The sequence below is a fragment of the Eriocheir sinensis genome, chromosome 47 (assembly GCF_024679095.1).
Source record: "Eriocheir sinensis breed Jianghai 21 chromosome 47, ASM2467909v1, whole genome shotgun sequence".
In the NCBI taxonomy this organism is placed as follows: domain Eukaryota; kingdom Metazoa; phylum Arthropoda; class Malacostraca; order Decapoda; family Varunidae; genus Eriocheir; species Eriocheir sinensis.
This window is the reverse complement of record NC_066555.1, coordinates 1,783,298-1,797,097: the sequence shown is the minus strand read 5'-3', so window position 1 is coordinate 1,797,097 and position 13,800 is coordinate 1,783,298. Positions and strand designations below refer to the sequence as shown.

General features: G+C 41.2%; 1 long non-coding RNA gene across 1 annotated transcript in view; it reads right to left on the bottom strand.

The window, feature by feature from the left end:
• The window catches only part of LOC126981267 (uncharacterized), a 118,085-nt gene extending 105,040 nt beyond the window's left edge, over positions 1-13,045 (bottom strand). Inside the window, exon 1 of the long non-coding RNA XR_007733867.1 lies at positions 12,871-13,045. This is a non-coding gene — a long non-coding RNA (uncharacterized LOC126981267). The remainder of the gene's footprint in view (positions 1-12,870) is intronic.
• Between the last annotated feature and the right edge of the window lie 755 nt (positions 13,046-13,800).

The window sequence follows — 13,800 nt, the reverse complement described above, 5'->3', positions numbered from 1 at the left end:
AAAAAGTCCCATAAAAGTGCAAACATATTTTTCTTTCTTTTCTTTCTTTTCACAATGGCCGGAAAAGAGAAGGAAAATATTCGGTGACAATATTTTCCTTATATTAAACATTTTACTTAAACGCATTCACTCTCTCTCTCTCTCTCTCTCTCTCTTACGGGTGGGGTCCTACAAGGTTCGGTATTGGGTCTACTTTTGTTTATTATTTATATCAAGGACTTATTTTCGCTTTTTTTCTTTCTTTTCCCTTCCTGTATTTCATTCTTACTCCCTTTTCTTCCTTCCTTCCTTCCTTCCTTTCTTTTATATACATACAGGAATTAGTAGTGATGTCAGTAAGTTTGCAGATGATACCAAGATCGGTAGAGTAATTGAGTCGGATCAGGACGCTAGTATTCTCCAGGATGAACTAAACAGATTGTATGACTGGGCGGATAAATGGCAGATGGAGTTCAATGTAGGGAAGTGCAGTATTCTGAGTGTAGGTAGGAACAACCCCTCCCATAACTATTGCTTAAATGACACTCTCATAAGCAGGTCTGGGTGCGAGAGGGATTTAGGGGTCTTAGTGAGCTCTGATCTCCGTCCAAGGGCACAATGCATTCAAGCTAGAAATCGAGCAAATAGGGTACTGGGATTTATTTCAAGGAGCGTAAGCAACAGAAGCGCCGAAGTCTTCCTCAAACTATATTTAGCATTAGTTAGACCTCATCTTGACTATGCGGTTCAGTTCTGGTCACCTTACTATAGAATGGATATCAAAATGTTGGAATCGGTGCAGAGGTGGATGACTAAGATGATTCAGGGGTTGAGAAACTTGCCATACGAGGAAAGACTCAAACTCCTCCTCCTCCTCCTCCTCCTCCTCCTCCTCCTTCCCCCCATGTAAGGGTTGGGACTTAGCACTAGTTAGACCTCATCTCGATTATGCAGTTCAGCTCTGGTCCCCCTACTATAGAATGGATATCAAGATATTAGAATCTGTACAGAGGAGGATGACAAAGATGATTCAGGGGGTGAGAAACTTGCCTTATGAAGACAGGCTGAAGCAGTTAAATCTACACTCGCTAGAAAGGCGAGGGTTGCGAGACTTGATCGAAGTCTATAAATGGATGAAGGGATGTCAATAAGATTTTGATAGTAAAAGAGCCAGGTAGGACGCGTAGCAATGGTTTTGAGTTAGACAAATTCAGATTTAACAAAGACATAGGAAAGAATTGGTTCACCAGTAGAGTGGTGGACGAATGGAACAGGCTTGGGAGCCATGTTGTGGGTGCCAATACCATAGATACAGCCAAGAAGAGGTTAGATAAAGCCATGGATGGTGAGGTAAGGTGGGGTTGAGTGTACAGGAGCTGCCTTGTATAGACCAACCGGCCTCTTGTAGACTCCTTACGTTCTTAGGTTCTTATGTTCTCTCTCTCAAAGGACCACCTCACCTTGAAAAAGAGAGAGAGAGAGAGAGAGAGAGAGAGAGAGAGAGAGGGGGGGGGGGTTAGGGGGAAGCCATTACTGAAATATTTCCTCGCATAATTTACAGCTACTTTTTTTTTTCTCCTTCCATAACATATTTCCTGGATCATATAAACATATTTTTTCGGGGGTACATAATGTATTTTGGCCCCCTCCCCCTTCCCCCTTTCCCCTCCTCTCCCCTTTCCCCCCCTCTTTCCCCTCCCTTGAAACACCTCCCCCTTTCTCATTTATTTTCCTCCTTTTTTTCCCTTTTACGAGTTCGTCTGTTTTTTCTTCCTCTTCGTTTTTCTTCTTTTTCTTGCATTCAGTTTTTCGATGTATTTATTTTCTTCTTCTTTTCTTTTTTTGTATCATCATTTCTTTCCTTTGTTCATCTATATCTTTCTTTTTTTTTGTTTCTTTCTTGTAATTCGTTTCTTTCTTATATTTTCATTCTTATTTTCTTTCTTCTCGTTTCTTCATTTTCTTCTTTTTCTTGTTTTCTCCTTTAGTATTTTTTCCTTTCCCTTCCTTTATTTGCTTTATTTTCCTTGTTCTTCTTTTCTTATTTTTTCACATTGTTTTTATTTTGTCTTTCTATTCTTTCCTTCCTTTCTTTCTTTGTTTTTTTCTTTCTTTTTTTCTACTCTTCTTCTCTTTCTATATATTTTTTTCCGCTTCATCTTCACTATTTTTTCTCTTCTCCTTTAGTCTCTGTTCCGCTGCCTTTCATTTCTCCTTCCTCTCTTTCTTTTTTTTTTTTCTTCTATACTTCCCTCCATTCCCATTCTCTCCTTCTTTTCTTCTTTTTCTTCTCCACTTTCTTTTTCTCCATGAACATATTTTCAATCCTTCCCTTCGCCCGTCTCTTAAATTTCCTTCTTCTCTATAGCCCTTCCTCTCCTCTTCTTTCTTCTTCCTTTCTTCCTTTTTATCCTTCTTTCCTAAGTTATAATTTCGTCTGTGCATTTCCTTTCGTTTCCTTTCTTGTCTCACTCTTCTTCGTCTCCTCCTCTTTCCTTTCTTCTTGTATTCCTTCTTTCATTCCTTGTACTCCCTTCTACTTTCCTTCTTTTTTTTCTACCTTTTCTTTCTTTATTTCTTTATTTTAGTCTCCTCTGCCCTTCTCCCCTTTTATCTTTCCTTGTCTTTCTTTTTCATTTAATTTTTCCCCAGTATTTTCTTTCCTTCTTTCTTCTCTTCTTTAACTTTGTCTACCCTTCTTCTTTCTCTTGCTTTCTCTCCTTATCTTCTTTCTTCAATCTTTACATATTTCCTCTCCTTCTTGAATCCACTTTCTTCCTTCCTTCCCTCCCTCCTTTCCTCCCTCCCTCTCACTCATTCACTCACTCTCTTCTTCTTTCCCTCATTCCCTCACTCCTTCCCTCTCTCCCTCTCTCTTTACTCCCCTCACCTTCCCTCTCTAAAACCCTTTCCTTCACTCTCCCTCTCTCCCTCCCTCCCTCACTCCCGCTCCAAAGACATCTCCTGCGGCAAGTTTGTGATATTTTCCTAAACTTTACTTCCAAACTTTGCTTCTTTAATGTTCCTTGACAAAGCGAGGAAACAACGAGAGGGAGGGGGAAGGAGAGGAAGGGAGGGAGAGGTTATGCATAGAAAGGGCGGCATAGCGATAGAGTGAATGGAGAGACGCGAGAGGGAAAATGCGGAGGAAGAAGAAGAAAAAAAAGGAGGTGAAATGTGGAAGAGAAAGAAATGTAAAGAATTGGAGGAGGAGGAACTGAGGTGGGAAGAAACAATGGTGAGGAGGAGGAGAAGAACGAGGAGGAGGAGGAGGAGGAGGAGGAGGGAGAGGAAGGAATAAAAGAAGGGATAGGAGGAGGAGGAGGAGGAGGACAATACGCGGGTGTGAAAGAGGGAGGAATGAAAAAAAAAAGGAGGAGGAGGAGGAAGAGGAGGAGGGGGAGAAGAAGGATAATAGAAGATAGATATGAAATGATATACAAGAAAAATATGAAGAAATAAAAAAGAAAGAAGGAAGGGAAAGGCAAATCTATAACTAAATACATATAGATAAACATAGACAGATAGATAGATAGATAGATAGATAGATAGATAGGAAGGCATAGGAACAGTCGTAATCACAAGAAATTAATGAACGAGCGAAAGAAAAGTGAACTAATGATAAAAATAAAAAATTGAATTACCGAAAGGAAATTGAAAAAAGGAAAAGGGAAAAAAAAATCAGAAGACCAACGAAGGAAAAAAGGATGATGAAAGAGATGAATGCAAAAGGGAAATGAAAGAATAATGAATAAACAGATAGATAATACATATGAAATAGATAAAACAGAGTTAGTAGATAAAAAAAAGATGAATGAGATGAATAAGAAGGAAAATAAATGATTGAATGAATAAATAAAAGGATAATTTGGATAAAAATAGATAAAAAATAGTTTGTGGATTAGAAAAAAAAGGCAGAACAAAATAACAAAAAACTTAAGGGAAGATAAAAATGAATAGGAAAAATAGAGAGGAGGGAAACTAAAGAAAAGAAGAGAAAGAGAAGGAAAGGAAAGAAAGAATGGAGACAGAAAGACAAAAAGAAAAAAAAGAAAAGAAAGGAAGAATGAGGAGGAGGAGGGAAACTAGATAAAAGAAGAGAAAGAGAAGGAAAGGAAAGAAAGAATGGAGACAGAAAGACAAAAAGAAAAAAAAGAAAAGAAAGGAAGAATGAGGAGGAGGAGGGAAACTAAAGAAAAGAAGAGAAAGAGAAGGAAAGGAAAGAAAGAATGGAGACAGAAAAACAAAAAAGAAAAAAAGAAAAGAAAGGAAGAATGAGGAGGAGGAGGGAAACTAAATAAAAAAAGAGAAAGAGAAAGAAAAGCAAGAAAGAACGTAACCAGAAAAGGAAGTAGACAGATAGATGGATAGAATAGATAGATTAATAGACAAGTAAATAGATAGACAGAGAAAACGGGGAAAAAAACAAAGGAGGGATAACTAAAGGAAAAACGAAAAATGAATAAAAAATGAGTGTAAAGAAATTAAAAAAAGAAAGAAAAATATACACGAAAAATATAAAGACAAAAACAAAGAATTAAAAACGATGTAGAAAAACGATGAAATAGAAATAACCGAAGAAGTAAAAAGAAGGATGGAAAAAGGAGAGAATGGAGGAAGAAAAGACAAGAAAAGAAAGGAAAAGAAAAAGAAAGGAGGAAAGAAAGCAAGGCAGGATAGAGTAAATTGAAAGGGAGGTGCTACTTGAGGTGTGAGACGCCGGGGGGAAAGGGGGCTCCGGGGGAAGGAAGGAAAGGGAGAGGGGGTCAGATGAGCCTTCACCCCCCTACCCCCTCCTCTCCACCCCCTTCCTCCACCATGAAAAGGGTAGGGGGGGGGAGTAACTGTCCTCAGGCGTGTGTGTGGAGGCAACGGGGCGTGGTGAGGGGAGGAGGAGGAGGAGGAGGAGGGTAGAGATGAAACAGGGCGGAAAGAAACAGGGTGGGAGGAAACGGATGGAGAGGAGGAAGTGAGGGGAGAGAGAGGGGAGGTGAGGGAAGGGGAGAGGAGGAGGGAAGGAAAGGGATAGGAAGGAGGAGGGAAGGGGAGGGAAGGGAAGGGAAGGGGGGATGGGAAGGGAATGGAAGGGGAGGGAAGGGAAGGGAAGGGAAGGGAAGGGAAGGGAGAGGGGAAGGAAGGGGAGAGAGAGACAGGGTTTAAAGGGGGAAGTCAGAGAGAGAAATAAAATGAATGTTTGCTGGATTTATTTGTTTATTTATCGAGAGAGAGAGAGAGTAAACGTAGAATAAATACCGTTGAAAATAAAATAAAATGAGGAAAAAGGAAAAAAATAACAAAAAAAGAAAGAGAGAGAGAGAGAGAGAGAGAGAGAGAGAGAGAGAGAGAGAGAGAGAGAGAGAGTGAATGAACCGGAAATACCACCATCACCACAACACTAACACCACCACAAGACCACCAGCACCACCCCCACCACCATCACCACCACCACCACCATCACCACCACCACCACTGCAATCTCCTAGTAAACAACAACAACAAATACAACAACAACAACAACAACAACAATAACAACTAAAACGATGGAAATATATCCCAGCAAATAAATGTTGATTCTTGATAAACGAAGAAAAAGAAGGAAAGAAAGAAAAAGGAAGTGAAGAAAGAAAGAAAGGAAGAGGAAGAGAGATAATAAAAAAGACGTAAGGAAAAGAAATGACAAGAACAGTGGAAGGAAGGAAAGAAGGGAGACGGGAAGGGAGGAAGAATGGAAGGAAAACGGAAGAGAAAAAGGGGAAGGAGGAGGGGAGAGAAAATATGAAGAGGAGAAAGGAGGAAGAAGGAAGGATGTGAAGAAGGAATGATGGAAATGCCTTTGCAGGAGGGATGACAGGAAAAGTGGAGGGAGGCTGGGTGGAGGGGCGAGGGAAGGGATGAAGGAAGGAAGGAAGGGAAGAAGGGGAGACAGGAAGAAACGTAGAAGAGAGGGAAGAAGAAAAAGGGCAACAACAACAACAATGATAACAACAACCAACTACTACTACTACTACTACTACTACTACTACTACTACTACTACTACTACTACTACTATTACTACTACTATTACTACTACTACTGCTAATAATAATAGTAATAATAATAATAATAATAATAATAATAATAATAATAATAATAATAATAATAATAATAATAATAATAATAATAATAATAATAATAATAATAATAATAATAATAATAATAATAATAATAGGGAAAAAACAGAAGAAAACAACAGATGAAGACAAAAAAAGGCCATAGGGAGTGTTTACGAGAGAGAGAGAGAGAATTGGTTAAGTGCACGACAGACACGACAACATAATCAGAGCACAGTAACAGAATAAACCGTGTGTGTGTGTGTGTGTGTGTGTGTCACGAAGAAACACTAATATCACACATTCTCCACATAAAACTCTCTCTCTCTCTCTCTCTCTCTCTCTCTGCGAGGTTACACGGTTTCACATTTATTTTCGTAACAATTTGCCGCGAAAATGTGACTCGTTAGGAAGAAAAGTTAGGTTGCCGCTGCTCATCTTCCTCATCTTCCTCATCATCATCATCATCATCATCATCATCATCATCATCACTTGTCGCTTCTCCGATATCACTAGAGGCGCCACAGCCCACCACGGAAGCTCAAAACAACCTCCTTCTCATGTAATAACTTTGATGTATTTTATGTATACTAAAAAGATTCAGTATTTAGTATTTAGTATGTTGATGGCATTTTAGTGCATCGTCTCGTCCACAGAGTTATATAGTTATAGTATATATATATAGTTGTATATAACTCAGTGGTCTCATCTGTTCTTCGTAAACCGTCGACTTCATTTTTAAATAGTGATTGGCAGGTCGCTGAGAAATGAAAATGATTGAGTTGTGGAGGAGGAGGAAGAGAAGGAGAAGGAGAAGGCGGAGGAGGAATAGGAGAAGGAGGAGAATTATACAGCTAAAAGGATGAGGAAAACATTGAAGTCACCTAACTAAAAAAATAAAAAATAAAAGAAAGAATAAAGAAACACAACCTACGAAGATGTAAAAGGATGTTGATGGGAGATACTGGTCTTCGCGATGTTGGTAAATGTTAAGATAATGTAGAACTGTAGATATATATAGATTGTGATGGAGGATGCAGGCGATACCGTGCTTGAAGTTGATGATGATGGTGATGGTGATGATAGTGTTGCAGGCGGTGTTGGGGGAGGGAGGCGAGGAGCAACACTTCCCCAACGACACAGCAAGACCTACTAATGAAGGCGAAGGAATAATCAATGATGTTGTTTGGTATTCATGGGAGGCCAAACGTGAAGGCGGAAAAGAGAGAGAGAGAGAAAAGAAAAACAAAAACAAATCCTAGCTGAAAAAATACGTTCCACTGCAGCTGACCCCAAATATGAAGGAACTTTAGTGTAATATAGAAGCTTTTTTGAATGCCCACTCTCAGAAAGGCTTGCCCAACCCCCACCGAGCTAGAGGTAACCAATCACCAGCAACAGGGCGGCTACGCTCTTCCTACATCGCCTTTAGGGAGGGAGGTTCTTCTCGCCTGCTTTGGGGTCAAGTAAGGTGGAATAGACTATATAGTTTTCTCCCTTCAATCCTTCCTTATACCTCTCTCCTCTTCTCCTCCCCCTCCTACTATACAACTATTACTACTACTACTACTACTACTACTACTACTACTACTACTACTACTACTACTACTACTACTACTACGACTATGCTCTTCCTACATGGTCAATAGTTTTCTTCCTTCATTCCTTCTTCATACCTCACTCCTCTTCTCCCCCCCCCCCCACCACCACTCCTCACTCTGTTTTGATAAAGCATGGGAGGAGGGCACACGCTTTAGCTGCGCGTGGCCTCGGCGTTCATCTCCGTCACATTATAACAATAGAACCCCAACCGAATCAATCTCTTTACATGATACGTTTTATATCAGGCTTTGGTTTACCCCTTCACCTTTGCTTCATCTTAGTCAGTACCTCTTAAGAAAATAATAATAACATAACACGACACAGTTCATAAGTTAGTAATCTGTTCCCCATTTTCTTTTTTCAGCGTCAACATTAAAAAACTCAATTTCGAAGATGTGATTGAAAACTCCCTCTGCGCAAAGGCTCCATTACGACCCCCCCGACCCCCACTGCCCCCCATTTCACCCCCTCCACCCACGTCACCTTGCCCCCACAAACTGACCCCCATCCCTCCCCGCCGGCCTTAGACCCCCTCGTACCCCCTTCTGCTCCCCCCTGCACCCCCTCCAACCCCCTCTCCGCCCGCGTCTCCATCACCTCTCCCGGATAATTGCTTCCCGCTTCGAGGCCCCGCGGCTGCTGTACCGAAGAAGCTCCGCCTAAGAAGTCTTTTTATGCTGTTGTTTATTTATTTATCTATCCGTTTGTTTGTTTTCTTACCTTAACGTTGTCTTACCTATAAACACGTGGAAGAGCAGGGATAAGTTATGGATTTTTCTTTTTATATCTGTTTCTTTATCTATCTGTCAATTAGCTTATCCATTTTTTTTTTTTACGAAACAAAACATCAACGTAGGAAGGCGATTAGCGTGGCGTTCATCATCTCCTTCTGGTTTCCTTCATCTCTTATCCACCTCTTTTCCCTCTTCTCCTTCACCATCTTCTACTTTTTTTCTTCTATTTCTCCTCCTTCTCCTTCGTCTCTGTATTTCCGCTATCTCTTCACTTTCCTTCATTCATTTATATTCCTACTTCCATTTATTTTCCCCTTTCCATCTTCTACTCTGTCCTATTCCTCCTCCTTCTCCTTCTTCTCTTTATTTCTGCTATATCTTCGGTTTTCTTCATTCATTTCTATCTAACTTCTATTCCCTCTACTCCTTTACCCTCTCCTACTCTTTCCTTTTATTCCTCCTCCTTCTCCTTCTTCTCTTTATTTCCGCTATATCTTCAGTTTTCTTCATTCATTTCTATCTAACTTCTATTCCCTCTACTCCTTTACCCTCTCCTACTCTTTCCTTCTATTCCTCCTCCTTCTCCTTCTTCTCTTTATTTCTGCTATCTCTTCGGTTTTCTTCATTCATTTCTATCTAACTTCTATTCCCTCTACTCCTTTACCCTCTCCTACTCTTTCCTTCTATTTCTCCTTCTCCTTCTCTTCGGTATTCATTCATTTCTATCCTTATTTCCATTTTCTTTTCTCTTTTACCTCTGCTCTCTCCTCCTACTCCTTCTCTTTCTTCCCTCGACTCAATATGCTCCCAGTCATGGTTTAATTATTAGGTTATTCTTGCACAAAAATATAAACATCAGCGTAGGGAAGACATATTGCGTGGGCCTCACCGCCAACCACTAATAACACACTGTCCACCACACTCAAGGGACAAGGAGACGCTCAGTGGACGGCGATGAGACGGGAGCGAGACACAGACCGAATTAGCTCCTCGTGATGCCCACTCAGAGGAGGCTCATTAACGTCAGCAACAGAAACGAACACACACACACACACACACACACACACACACACACACACACACACACACACACAAAGAAAGAAAGAAAGAAAGAAAGAATAAATGAATAAATAAACAAATAAAAGGTTCATTTTAACATTAACGACAGAAATGAATATAAACCAAATGAATTAACTCGTGATACAGTTCCCTTCCCTTCCCTTCCCTTCCCTTCCCTTCCCTTCCCTTCTCGTGATATACATTTTCCCTTCTCTTCCCTTCCCTTCTCGTGATATACATTTTCCCTTCCCTTCCCTTCCCTTCTCGTGATATACATTTTCCCTTCCCTTCCCTTCCCTTCTCGTGATATACATTTTCCCTTCCCTTCCCTTCCCTTCCCTTCCCTTCCCTTCCCTTCCTTCCTTCCTTCCCTTCTCTTCTAGTGATACATTTTCCCTTCCCTTCCCTTCCCTTCCCTTCCCTTCCCTTCTAGTGATACATTTTCCCTTCCCTTCCCTTCCCTTCCCTTCCCTTCCCTTCCCTTCCCTTCCCTTCCCTTCTAGTGATACATTTTCCCTTCCCTTCCCTTCCCTTCCCTTCCCTTCCCTTCTAGTGATACATTTTCCCTTCCCTTCCCTTCCCTTCCCTTCACTTCCTTCCTTCTAGTGATACATTTCCTTCCTTCCTTCCTTCCCTTCCTTCTAGTGATACATTTTCCTTCCTTCCCTTCCTTCCTTCCCTTCTCGTGATTTACATTTTACTTCCGATTCCCTTCCCTTCCCTTCTCGTGATATACATTTTCCCTTCCCTTCCCTTCCCTTCCCTTCCCTTCCCTTCCCTTCCCTTCTAGTGATACATTTTCCCTTCCCTTCCCTTCCCTTCCCTTCCCTTCTCTACTAGTGATACATTTTCCCTTCCTTCCTTCCTTCCTTCCCTTCCTTCCCTTCTCGTGATACACAATTTCCCTTCCCTTCCCTTCCCTTCTCGTGATATACATTTTCCCTTCCCTTCCCTTCCCTTCTCGTGATATACATTTTCCTTCCTTCCTTCCTTCCTTCCCTTCCTTCCTTCCCTTCCCTTTCCTTCTCTACTAGTGATACATTTTCCCTTCCCTTCCCTTCCCTTCTAGTGATACATTTTCCCTTCCCTTCCCTTCCCTACTAGTGATACATTTTCCCTTCCCTTCCCTTCCCTTCCCTTCCCTTCCCTTCTAGTGATACATTTTCCTTCCTTCCCTTCCTTCCCTTCTCTAGATATACATTTTCCTTCCTTCCTTCCCTTCCCTTTCCTTCTATACTAGTGTTACATTTTCCATTCCCTTCCTTCCTTCCTTCCTTCTCTACTAGTGATACATTTTCCTTCCTTCCCTTCTCTACTAGTGATACATTTTCCTTCCTTCCTTCTCTACTAGTGATACATTTTCCTTCCTTCCTTCCCTTCCTTCTAGTGATACATTTTCCTTCCCCTTCCTTCCTTCCTTCCCTTCTAGTGATACATTTTCCTTCCTTCCTTCCTTCCATCTTCCTTCCTTCCTTCCCTTCTAGTGATACATTTCCTTCCTTCCTTCCTTCCTTCCTTCCCTTCCTTCCTTCCCTTCCTTCTCTACTAGTGATATACATTTTCCCTTCCTTTCCTTCCCTTCTCTACTAGTGATACATTTTCCTTCCTTCCTTCCTTCCCTTCCTTCGTGATATCCTTCCTTCCTTCCTTCCCTTCCTTCCCTTCCTTCTAGTGATACATTTCCCTTCCTTCCTTCCCTTCCTTCCCTTCCCTTCCTTCCTTCCCTTCTAGTGATACATTTTCCTTCCTTCCTTCCTTCCTTCCTTCCCTTCCTTCCCTTCCTTCCCTTCCTTCCCTTCCCTTCCTTCTAGTGATACATTTTCCTTCCTTCCCTTCCTTCCCTTCTAGTGATACATTTTCCTTCCTTCCTTCCTTCCTTCCTTCCTTCCTTCCTTCCTTCCTTCCTTCCTTCCCTTCTCTACTAGTGATACATTTTCCTTCCCCTTCCCTTCCTTCCTTCCTTCCTTCTCGTGATACATTTTCCTTCCCTTCCTTCCTTCCTTCTCTACTAGTGATACATTTTCCCTTCCTTCCTTCCTTCTCGTCACTTCCTTCCTTCCTTCCTTCCTTCCTTCCCTTCCCTTCCCTTCTCTACTAGTGATACATTTTCCCTTCCCTTCCCTTCCCTTCCCTTCCCTTCCCTTCTCTACTAGTGATACATTTTCCCTTCCCTTCCCTTCCCTTCCCTTCTCGTGATATACATTTTCCCTTCCCTTCCCTTCCCTTCCCTTCTCGTGATATACATTTTCCCTTCCCTTCCCTTCTCGTGATAGTTTCCCTTCCCTTCCCTTCTCGTGATACATTTTCCCTTCCCTTCCCTTCCCTTCCCTTCTCTACTCGTGATACATTTTCCTTCCTTCCTTCCTTCCTTCTCTACTAGTGATACATTTTCCTTCCTTCCTTCCCTTCCTTCCCTTCTCTACTAGTGATACATTTTCCTTCCTTCCTTCCTTCCTTCCCTTCCCTTCCCTTCCCTTCTCTACTAGTGATACATTTTCCCTTCCCTTCCCTTCCCTTCCCTTCTCTACTAGTGATACATTTTCCCTTCCCTTCCCTTCCCTTCACTTCCTTCCCCTTCCCTTCCCTTCTCGTGATACATTTTCTGCCAGGCTTATTAATATCGACAAAAACTAACACACACACACAAAAAAAAAAAATAATAATCTCCTCTCGTAATCTATTTCCAGCTGGCTTATTAACATCAACGTCAAAAACAAACACAAAAACATGGAATTAGTCTCCAGTGAGAGTACAATTCAAAACAGACTTATTTAACATCAAACACACACGCAAAAAAAAGAGTTATAAAAAAACAGAAAAAAAGAAGAAAAAAACTAACTCCATTTCGCGATACGTTTCCATCAGACTATTAAAACGTCAACAAGAGAAACGAAAAAACAAAACAAAAAAAAAGCGAATTAGACTGTTCTCATGATTGGTTTCCAGCGAGTTTAAAACCATCGACCAAAAACGACCAAAACGACCGCAATCCTTATTAGTCTCCTCTCATGATATATTTTCCACCAGACTTATCAAACATTAACAAAATAAACGAATACAAAAATCGATTTAACCCCTTGACTCCGGATTTCCAACAAGAAGACCTCACCAAGCTACAGGAATGGAACAAAAAGTGGCTGCTACAATTCAGTGAAGAAAAATGTAAAGTCCTGCACCTTGGGAGAGGATATCCAGCATACCAACAGCACCTGCGAAACACTCTACTATCCACTACAGAGGCAGAGAAAGACCTGGGACTATATGTTACCAGGCTACCAGTGAAAGCCGAATCCGTTCCAATCGCAGCGGACGGGTTTAATCTCCTCTCGTCATACACTTCCAGCATGTAAACATCAACAGCATGCAAGCTATACCAACACAATACCGGGAAACAGGCGTCACTTACCGTCCTCAGCTGATGGTCATGGTGGCGGTGGTGGATGGAGGGTCGCATTAAGGGCTCAGTGGGTGTTAGGTCAAGTCCATTGCTCCCTGCTGATAGGGCGTGGCAAGACGGCTTGGTTGGGTTGGCTTGCTGCGATGTCTTTTAGTGTTAGTGTGTGCCATCAACTCTGAGCCGCTTGTTGTTCCTGAGGGAGAGAAAATAAGAACATTAGGACATAAGAAGCAAGCATTAGTAACAAGGATATATGAATGCATTAGAAAGTTGCGATATGTTCATTATTATTATTATTATTATTATTATTATTATTATTATTATTATTATTATTATCATTATTATTATTATTATTATTATTATTATTATTATTATTATTATTATTATTATTATTATCTAAGTAGTAGTAGTAGTAGTAGTAGTAGTAGTAGTAGTAGTAGTAGTAGTAGTAGTAGTAGTAGTAGTAGTAGTAGTAGTAGTAGTAGTAGTAGTAGTAGTAGTAGTAGTAGTAGTAGTAGTAGTAGTATTAGTAGTAGTAGTAGCAGTAGTAGTAGTAGTAGTAGTAGAACGGAAGGCTAGGAAAATAGGGTAAAGTAAGGTAAGGTAAGGTAAGGTAAGGTAAGGTAAGGTAAGGTAAGGTAAGGTAAGGTAAGGTAAGATTAGGTAGGGTAAGTTTAAATAGGGTAAGGCAAGAGAAGGTGAGATGAGGTAAGATAAGCTTAGGTAAGGTCAGGTAAGGTAAGGTCAGCACACGTAAGGTAAGGTTAGGTCAAGGTAAGATTACACCCCATCCTCCCCTCATCCATTCTTACACCCCCTTATCCTCCTCACACCCCTACACCTCTTCTTCCCCTTCTTCTTTCTCCCCACTTTCTCCCCTTCCCATTTCCTCCCTTCCTTCCCTCCCCCATTTCTCTCCCCACCCCTACACCCCTTCCT